Here is a 7,737-nt window from a genome sequence, read left to right as displayed (position 1 = left end):
AGTTATTAGGTTGAATTTTCCAATCCTTCGTCCATTTGTAGATTTTGTTGACTGCCACTTGTTTGAGGTAAAATGCCATATTAATATTGCAGTTCTGTTGATAATATAAGTTCAAAAATCTAAATTTTGCATCGGAATAAAAATTTAGTTTTAAGTTTTAAGTCGAAAAAACATCTGTACAAACTTTTTTTCTCTCAGAAAATAAATCTGTGGTAGTTGAACATCGATTGCTTGTAGAAAGAATGTACAGGTATAAGAGACGTAAGTTCCGTTGAATATTTGATAATATATTAACATTATTCTTAGCAGAAATGCTGTACCATTGATCGTTTGACCAATAGACATACTGCATTTTGTGAAATGATTTTGTTACCATTTATTCTTTATCCAAAAATAACCCTTAATAGTATTTAATAGTATAAATAAATAAGTATAGGCTAAAATATAATAATAACGTGGCTGATTATCTAGAATGCATATTAGATATTTGAAAATGAATTAAAATTCTGAATGTTAATAAAAAGATTTTTATTAGGGTTACACATATTAGTTACGAGTGAAATAAATACCTGATCTTACATTTGCTACTGCTGACCCCTTATGTATATTCAAATGAGCTGTAGAAATGGGTGCAGTTTTATGCGCGTATTAGCCAGAGTGACTTATGCGTTATTGATATCGTTGTTTGTACTTGTTCTAAGAACTGACTGAGATCACTCTCAGTTGTGGGTGAGTAGTTTTTGGGTCTATTATACTTGTTGCTTGCCGGCTAGTCCATATATGAAATCAACACTACTGAGTTGACTAATATCAATTTTTTATAGTTGTAACAAAACGAATTAAAACAGAATGAAATCATTCGAAGCAACAAATAGGTGCCGTCCTACTCCTTTATATTGAGTCACATAATTTTATAAACAACAACATAATTAGTGCTAATTGTTTGTTAATCATGAGGTAGAGATCACTCGGTGTTTTAATATTGCATAACAATCGGAATATAGTTACAATTTATAGAAAAGGGATGGGTAAAAAAATTGCAATAAAAATTGCAGACCTTGAAAGTATTTAGATCATCTGTGTGTATATCATGTGGTGTCTATCTGTATAATTATATAAATAACACACTTGGGTTAGTATTTATATGAAACATATTCAGCATATTTTAATATCATAAAATTTATTATATATTATAAGAAAAATTGAATTATGTAATGATTTAAGACGTATTAGTGGGAAATTTTAATTACAATTAGCTACCGGTTACACGAAAAAAATTAGGTTATCTTTGTTTTTTGATGCATAAAAAGAATGGAGAATCAAATAACGACATAAGGGAGTCCAAGTAAAAGATTCAATCATTGTATATACCGATGTGAGCGCTAATTGAATAAAACTGTGTTAATAGTAATTGTAACAATTGTAATTTAATCCGCAGTGACTGATACTTATCATGAAATAATGTGTCGTTTCAGAGCTTCCAAGATGGGGACGGGTAAGGTGATGAGTAATGCTCCTTGCATCACTTCGTGGTATACATAAGATAGAGAAAAACAGCAGCAGGAATATTAAGGTAATCCTCGAAGATATCAGATTTCTATTACCTAGAAATTTTAAGCGGCCAAAGAAACCATTGATAATAGAAAAACAGCAGGATTATTATATATATTAAGGCCAATGTGAAATTGTGTATGGTGAAAAAGCATAAGAACTTAAGTAACTGATAAGAGACATAATTTTAACAGTAAAATTATTTTATTAAGTATTTAGTATAATAAATTAGAGATGAATATTGAAATGCATAGAGAGTAAAAGATAATATGAACAATTATATTAATGGAGAACGCTCTAATAGAGGACTTATTACTCATGAAATTCTGTCAAAATATGAAATGTTAGAATGATTGTAAGAAATATTTTTGTCACTAATTTTTCGCAACTGTTATCTATATTAATTACAGTGCTCGATTTTGGAATGTCACTTCATCTCCATTTAATTTTTTTTAAATTCTGCATTTCGTGTTAGATTTGCCACACTCCAGTTGGTCATCAAAAAAACAAAATCATCAGAAACATAAACCGCCAAAGTTAGTATCGCAAAAGCAAAGGTAAAGTTGACCAAAATCAGTGAAAAGGTGGAAATTCGTTGGAAAAGGCCGCATTTGCAGAGAAAACTGCCCGGTTTTGTATCATCTCACAAGGTTTTCAATGAGAAATAATTTCTGACAAAAAAGTTAACAAAGGTCAGCCATTCACCTGATTTAGCATCGACTTATTTCTCCTCCCAAAACAAATTATTACTTCAAATTGTTCCGTTTTCATAAAAATTTATAGAATAGGATAGAAAAATTCAGGAAAATATATTTAAATAATGTTTTGAGGAGTCAATTATTTCAACAGGCCAGAATATTTCTGCTACTGTTAAATATGAAATAACAACAAGTATAGTAGGGAAATGTGGTTAACGAAAACATTCCAACAACTCAACAGTACTTGTTGTATATAAAAAATGGCTACAAAAAGGGAAAAGTAAATATTGAGGTTGCTTATTGAATAAGCAAGCAATAATATTACACATACAAAGAAAAGCCGTCAATGATTTTATCATCGATAATACTGCAATATCAGCGAGTATTTATTGTCCCTGGTAGGGAGTATTTTGAAAAGAAGAAAAGCTTTAAAAAGTTATAGAGTGATTATTAGCTGATTTTTAGGGTTTTGTCTTAAAACTTGTAAAGCCGCGTTCAGCACATGCTTTGATTATTGTTAGTTTTCCATCTGGTTGAAGATGACATCTGCAACGTATAAGATTAGGAATATCACCAAAATAGCAATAGAAAATAGATAAAAAACCGATGTAGTGGAGACCAAACAAATTCAAGCTTGCCTCGTGCCTGGAGATACGATAATAAAGATGGTAGTTAGAGTTACATATCCCAGATGCTACAATAATGGGGTAATTAGGAATGTAAAATAATTTCCACATAGTTAAGTGTAGTTATTGAAGACAGGCATCCAAGACAAACATTTAAAACAAATCGAAAAAACTATATGAACATAAGAAATATATTTATAATTATTTATTAAAATGTTATACCCTTAAAAATTAATTTCATATAATAAGATTCATCTGAGCAGTAATAATCAGAAGACTAAGGATTAAGGATTTAAATTATTATTTTTTCTACATATACCTTAATATTGAATAATTTTATACGTAGTTTCGTAATTATGACACGTATATATTTAAAGCCAATCCCATTTCTATATATCAGCTGCAGGAGAAAAAGGCCGGTGTCTATTCCAATGGTATGGTATTTACCGATTAAAATAAGTTAGGTAACCTTGTTACACTTACGGCAGGAATTTTTTTTCGAACCTATAGTTCCTGACTGCTTTATTTTCCCATATTAATACAGTTATAATTGTTTATTTATTACATTGTTGTATGGAAACGCACTTGTTATTCATTGCTACACGATCAAAATTCATATTTAATTAATTTTCAGTTATGTTTTTCCTATTTTTCTATCGACAGTACTGTTAATTCTTTTTTTAAGCAGTACCCTAAATAACAAGCATTGAAGCTCAACAACAAAAAAACACTAATAGTTTTGTTCTTAAAAAATATTTTGTTTCCGATAGTTATGAAGATTGCAAAGACGATATCATTGAATTTTTAAACCAGAATTTTTTTTACAACAGACAATTTTTACAATTTTTTAAAAGCTTTTTTAAAATAAATATAAGCTATAAGTTATTTCTATCTACATCTAACGAGAAACTACTATGGAAACAAGACCAACGTCTAGCTGATGCATTTAAAATGCGAAATCAACGGATGTATGATATTCATGATAACCTAATAAATCAATTTTGTTAGTTAATAATACACTACGTTTTATATCAAATTTAACACTATTATAATAAGGGTGTTAATATAAAACCAGCTTTTATTTGTTCAATATTTTGTGGTTCGATAAAGGAAAGATTAATTTTGGGTTTTAATAACACTCTAATTCTCAATTCTAACACTAACACTCTTCTCAATTTTATATTATATATGCAATGAATATCATAAGCTTCAACATCCTCTTCTATTGCAATTTTCCTTGTATCAAGTCCGATATGGTCTAGTGGCTAGGATACCTGGCCCTCACCCAGGAGGCTCGGGTTCGATTCCCGGTATCGGAAAATATTTTTTCCAGGTTTAATTATTGGATCCAATTGCTATTTATACATCGACTGATTGAATAACAAAAGTTTTATGCAGATATTCGAAATAGAATCACTGGAGACTCTATAAGCTTACCATATATATTAATGAATACTTAAGGAACTTAATTTTTTTAGAATTAAGCCTTAGAAAATATACATGGCAGATCAGATTGCTGAACATTATGGCCATAGTGTATTATGTTTTCCCCCCTATCACTGCATATTTAATCAAATTGAGTTGATATGGGGTATTGCAAAGAATTATTACAATAGACATTCAGGTCGAGAAGGATATTTAAACCAGAACTGCCTCGATTTATGGAAAGAAGAATTGTCGACAGTAACACCTTCGGTTTGGATGATCTAGATCACTACATAGTATAAAACAAAGTCGCCTTTTCTGTCCCTATATCCATTTTGATGCGGTTTTTTTCAATAGATAGAATGATTCAAGAGGAAGGTTTATATGTATAATACATGCATAATATACTAAGGCAACATTGCTAATTTTAGAGGTTTCTAACGTGATGTCGTAAATTAACCTATTTTTTTAGGCTTATTTAGCAATTAGCAAAAACGCTGCCTAACCCTACGAGTTAGATCAAATTAATGTACTACAGTATTGTACACCATAAAAAGGTCTACAAAAAAGTCCGCGATGGTATATGTTTATCTTTTAGGGATAACCCACATTAACCATTTTTATTGTTTACTTTTTACGTGAGAAAATGGCTTATTTACGAAGCTATTTTAAGCAATACGGCATTAATCCTTATCGAATTAAGCACCTTAAATACAGTGTGCAATTAATATAGATCAATATGGTTCCTTACAGCATGTAAATTAAACAAATATTTTCGGAGATATTACAAATTTAAAATTTGCGTTTAAAAATGTGTAATGTAATAAAAATTGTATGAATTTAGATATTCCAAAGATAGCAGGAAATCTTCATAGTAAGTATAGGGGAAGAGGAATTGTTTTACTCCAAATTTAATGCGTGCAGGCCAAGGGCAGTAATGAATGAACCAAAAATACTGGATCGATTTTAATCATGTTTTCATTGAGTGACATAGGCATATATATTTTATGCCCGTGCAAAGTCGGAGCGGGCCGCTATGTTTTTATATACAAAGTTCATATTTTTTCTGTAGTGTATTTAATTTAGTATCAGCATTGCACCCGTGCGAAGCCGGGGCGGGTCGCTAGTTGGAAATAAACAGCTTGGTTATTCACTTGAATAGTGACTCGAAATAATAGTGATTGAATTAAACTTTATGAGTATTGGTTTATGATTTAATTCTGACAAATACTTTAGTTATTAATTAATGTACTTTAGGAACTTACTTAACTGTAGGAAATTGTATTATGTTGTAAAATGTAAAGTTTGAAAGCTGTATGTGTATGTTTGCTATTGTTCAGAATATACATGGATGTTTGGTTAAAATATATGGGTAGAGAAATAATTCTAACTGCTTTGCAGATATGGCAAATGCATTAGGAGAATGCAATGATTAAATCTAGTTTTTTTTAAGAAGGAAAGATGTATACAGGTAGTAACAGAATAAATTAAGGGAAAATATAGTAGTATCAAAATTACTTTACGAGGAAATATTACATCTAAGGAGACAAGAACTAAACGTAAAAAGTTAATATGCTCTCTAATGAACGTAAAGTACATTGCTCAGATATACAATTGTTAATTCGGTGTATTAGGCCTTCGGGAGATACCACTATATTAAAAAATCGCACCTAGAACTCTACCTACACTAGTGTGGAAAAAGTACAATGTAAATATAATAAAACAATTCTAACCTATAAATTATTGTGGCTGTATAGTTAATTGTGGTTTTAAGTTCTTCGAGTATATATGCATTTGATGTACTATAATGTTGAAATAAATAATATTAGATAAAATTTTTGTTTCATTATTTTATTTAGATTAGAAGTTTGTTAAATATCATAGTCAAAATGTACTAAAACTCAGAGTTTATATGGCAACATTGTTACATCATGTGATATCACAGCTATGTTGAATAGACTATATATTGACTAAATATATTGACGAATAAAAAAAAAGAAAATATAAAAACTAAAATTTTTTAAAATGTTCTTAAAACTTTGTTCATTATCCAGTTAGCACTCAAGTAGTTTGACTAGGCAGCATAATTTTAATGTAAACCTATATTATTACCATCCGACCGAGCACTGTTTAGAATGATTCATTACCAGATACAAAAGGCTATGTCTCTTAATAATACATTGTTAATACCAGCTCATGTTAAATTTTCCTCGAAAATTATCGGTTGCCAATACGGATTTTAAAATATGGCCAACGAACCGAAACTTACGTAGAAATGTATATTATTAAGCGATTTAATATTTAGTATTTCATGTTAATTATAAAGTAGAACCGTTATCATGAGAACCGTATATTTATTATGTCACATTACGATATATGCGATAGAAACGGTCTATTAGGTTCGGATATTGGCCGGTATTTGTAATGTAAAATGGTATAACAAGTGCATGTAACATAAATGTAAATAATATTCGTTTAATAATCTAAATACATAATATATGTGGTATTGGAATTAATTTGTAGTGTTCTAGGAATGAAAAGATGACGTAGCTAGTACAGCTTTTCGTATTTTATTTTAACAATCTATTCTTCGACAAACAGCTGTTATAATCATCTATTTTAGTATGTTTTATCAGGCTGAAGAGCGATAATATATAGTTACTAAATATATCTTGAACTGAGTAAGGTTTTCAAGGCATTATTTCAATATTGTATGTCAGTGCCTCAGAGCTCCCAAAAATATTCCCAAAAAATAATTAAGTAATCTCACTACGAAAATATACGCCCAATCAATATATCTTTGATAGCCAAAAAATATAACAAACATTTCACTAATATAACTAAACATATTGAGAATAAAACTGACAATAACACTGTTTCAAAATTTTAACATGTCTTGGCAATATTGTGTTTATTATTCAATATATTACTTGTTGATTGCATTAGTGTTATGTGAATTAAGTTTAGTTTAAATTGACCAGCCGAAGATAGCACGTCGTACCCTTAATATCATAAATAATATAATACTGCTCAATACTGCCTAAATACTGATCTGGTAAGGAACAAGGGTTTTCATCTTGACTTTCACAAAGCCAGTTTGAACCTATTGGGTGCAAATCTGGGTTTGCACTAAAACGTCAAACTAACTAGTAATTCAACGCACCCAAAACAAATTTCTACAATTAATTACCAATGCTGATCGCTACGTAACCATCGAAGGGCTGCACAATGATCTCGAAGTCAAATGGATACACGAGATGATAAAAAAGCTTGCCTTAAAATATGAAATAAGGTTGCTAAATCGCAGCAACGTGGAAGCAATACACCTACTGAACAGCACGCAACAAATCAAAAAATTGAAGTGAACCACGAACTTGTTTAGTGTATAAGAGTATTCTTAACTTTAGCTTTTTTTGTCAATAAGTAATTTTATTTGA

General features: G+C 29.9%; 1 non-coding gene across 1 annotated transcript; it reads left to right on the top strand.

The window, feature by feature from the left end:
* The first annotated feature begins 4,122 nt into the window (after positions 1 to 4,122).
* Positions 4,123 to 4,194, top strand: TRNAE-CUC (transfer RNA glutamic acid (anticodon CUC)). Its single transcript has one exon. It is a non-coding gene; the product is annotated as a tRNA-Glu (tRNA).
* The last annotated feature ends 3,543 nt before the right edge of the window (positions 4,195 to 7,737 follow it).

The sequence above is a fragment of the Rhynchophorus ferrugineus genome, unplaced genomic scaffold (genome assembly GCF_030347505.1).
Source record: "Rhynchophorus ferrugineus isolate W39M unplaced genomic scaffold, kcgeb_rfMv2 rfM2, whole genome shotgun sequence".
In the NCBI taxonomy this organism is placed as follows: Eukaryota; Metazoa; Arthropoda; class Insecta; order Coleoptera; family Curculionidae; genus Rhynchophorus; species Rhynchophorus ferrugineus.
Note: the sequence above shows the minus strand (reverse complement) of the source record. Positions and strands in the feature narration are given on the sequence as shown.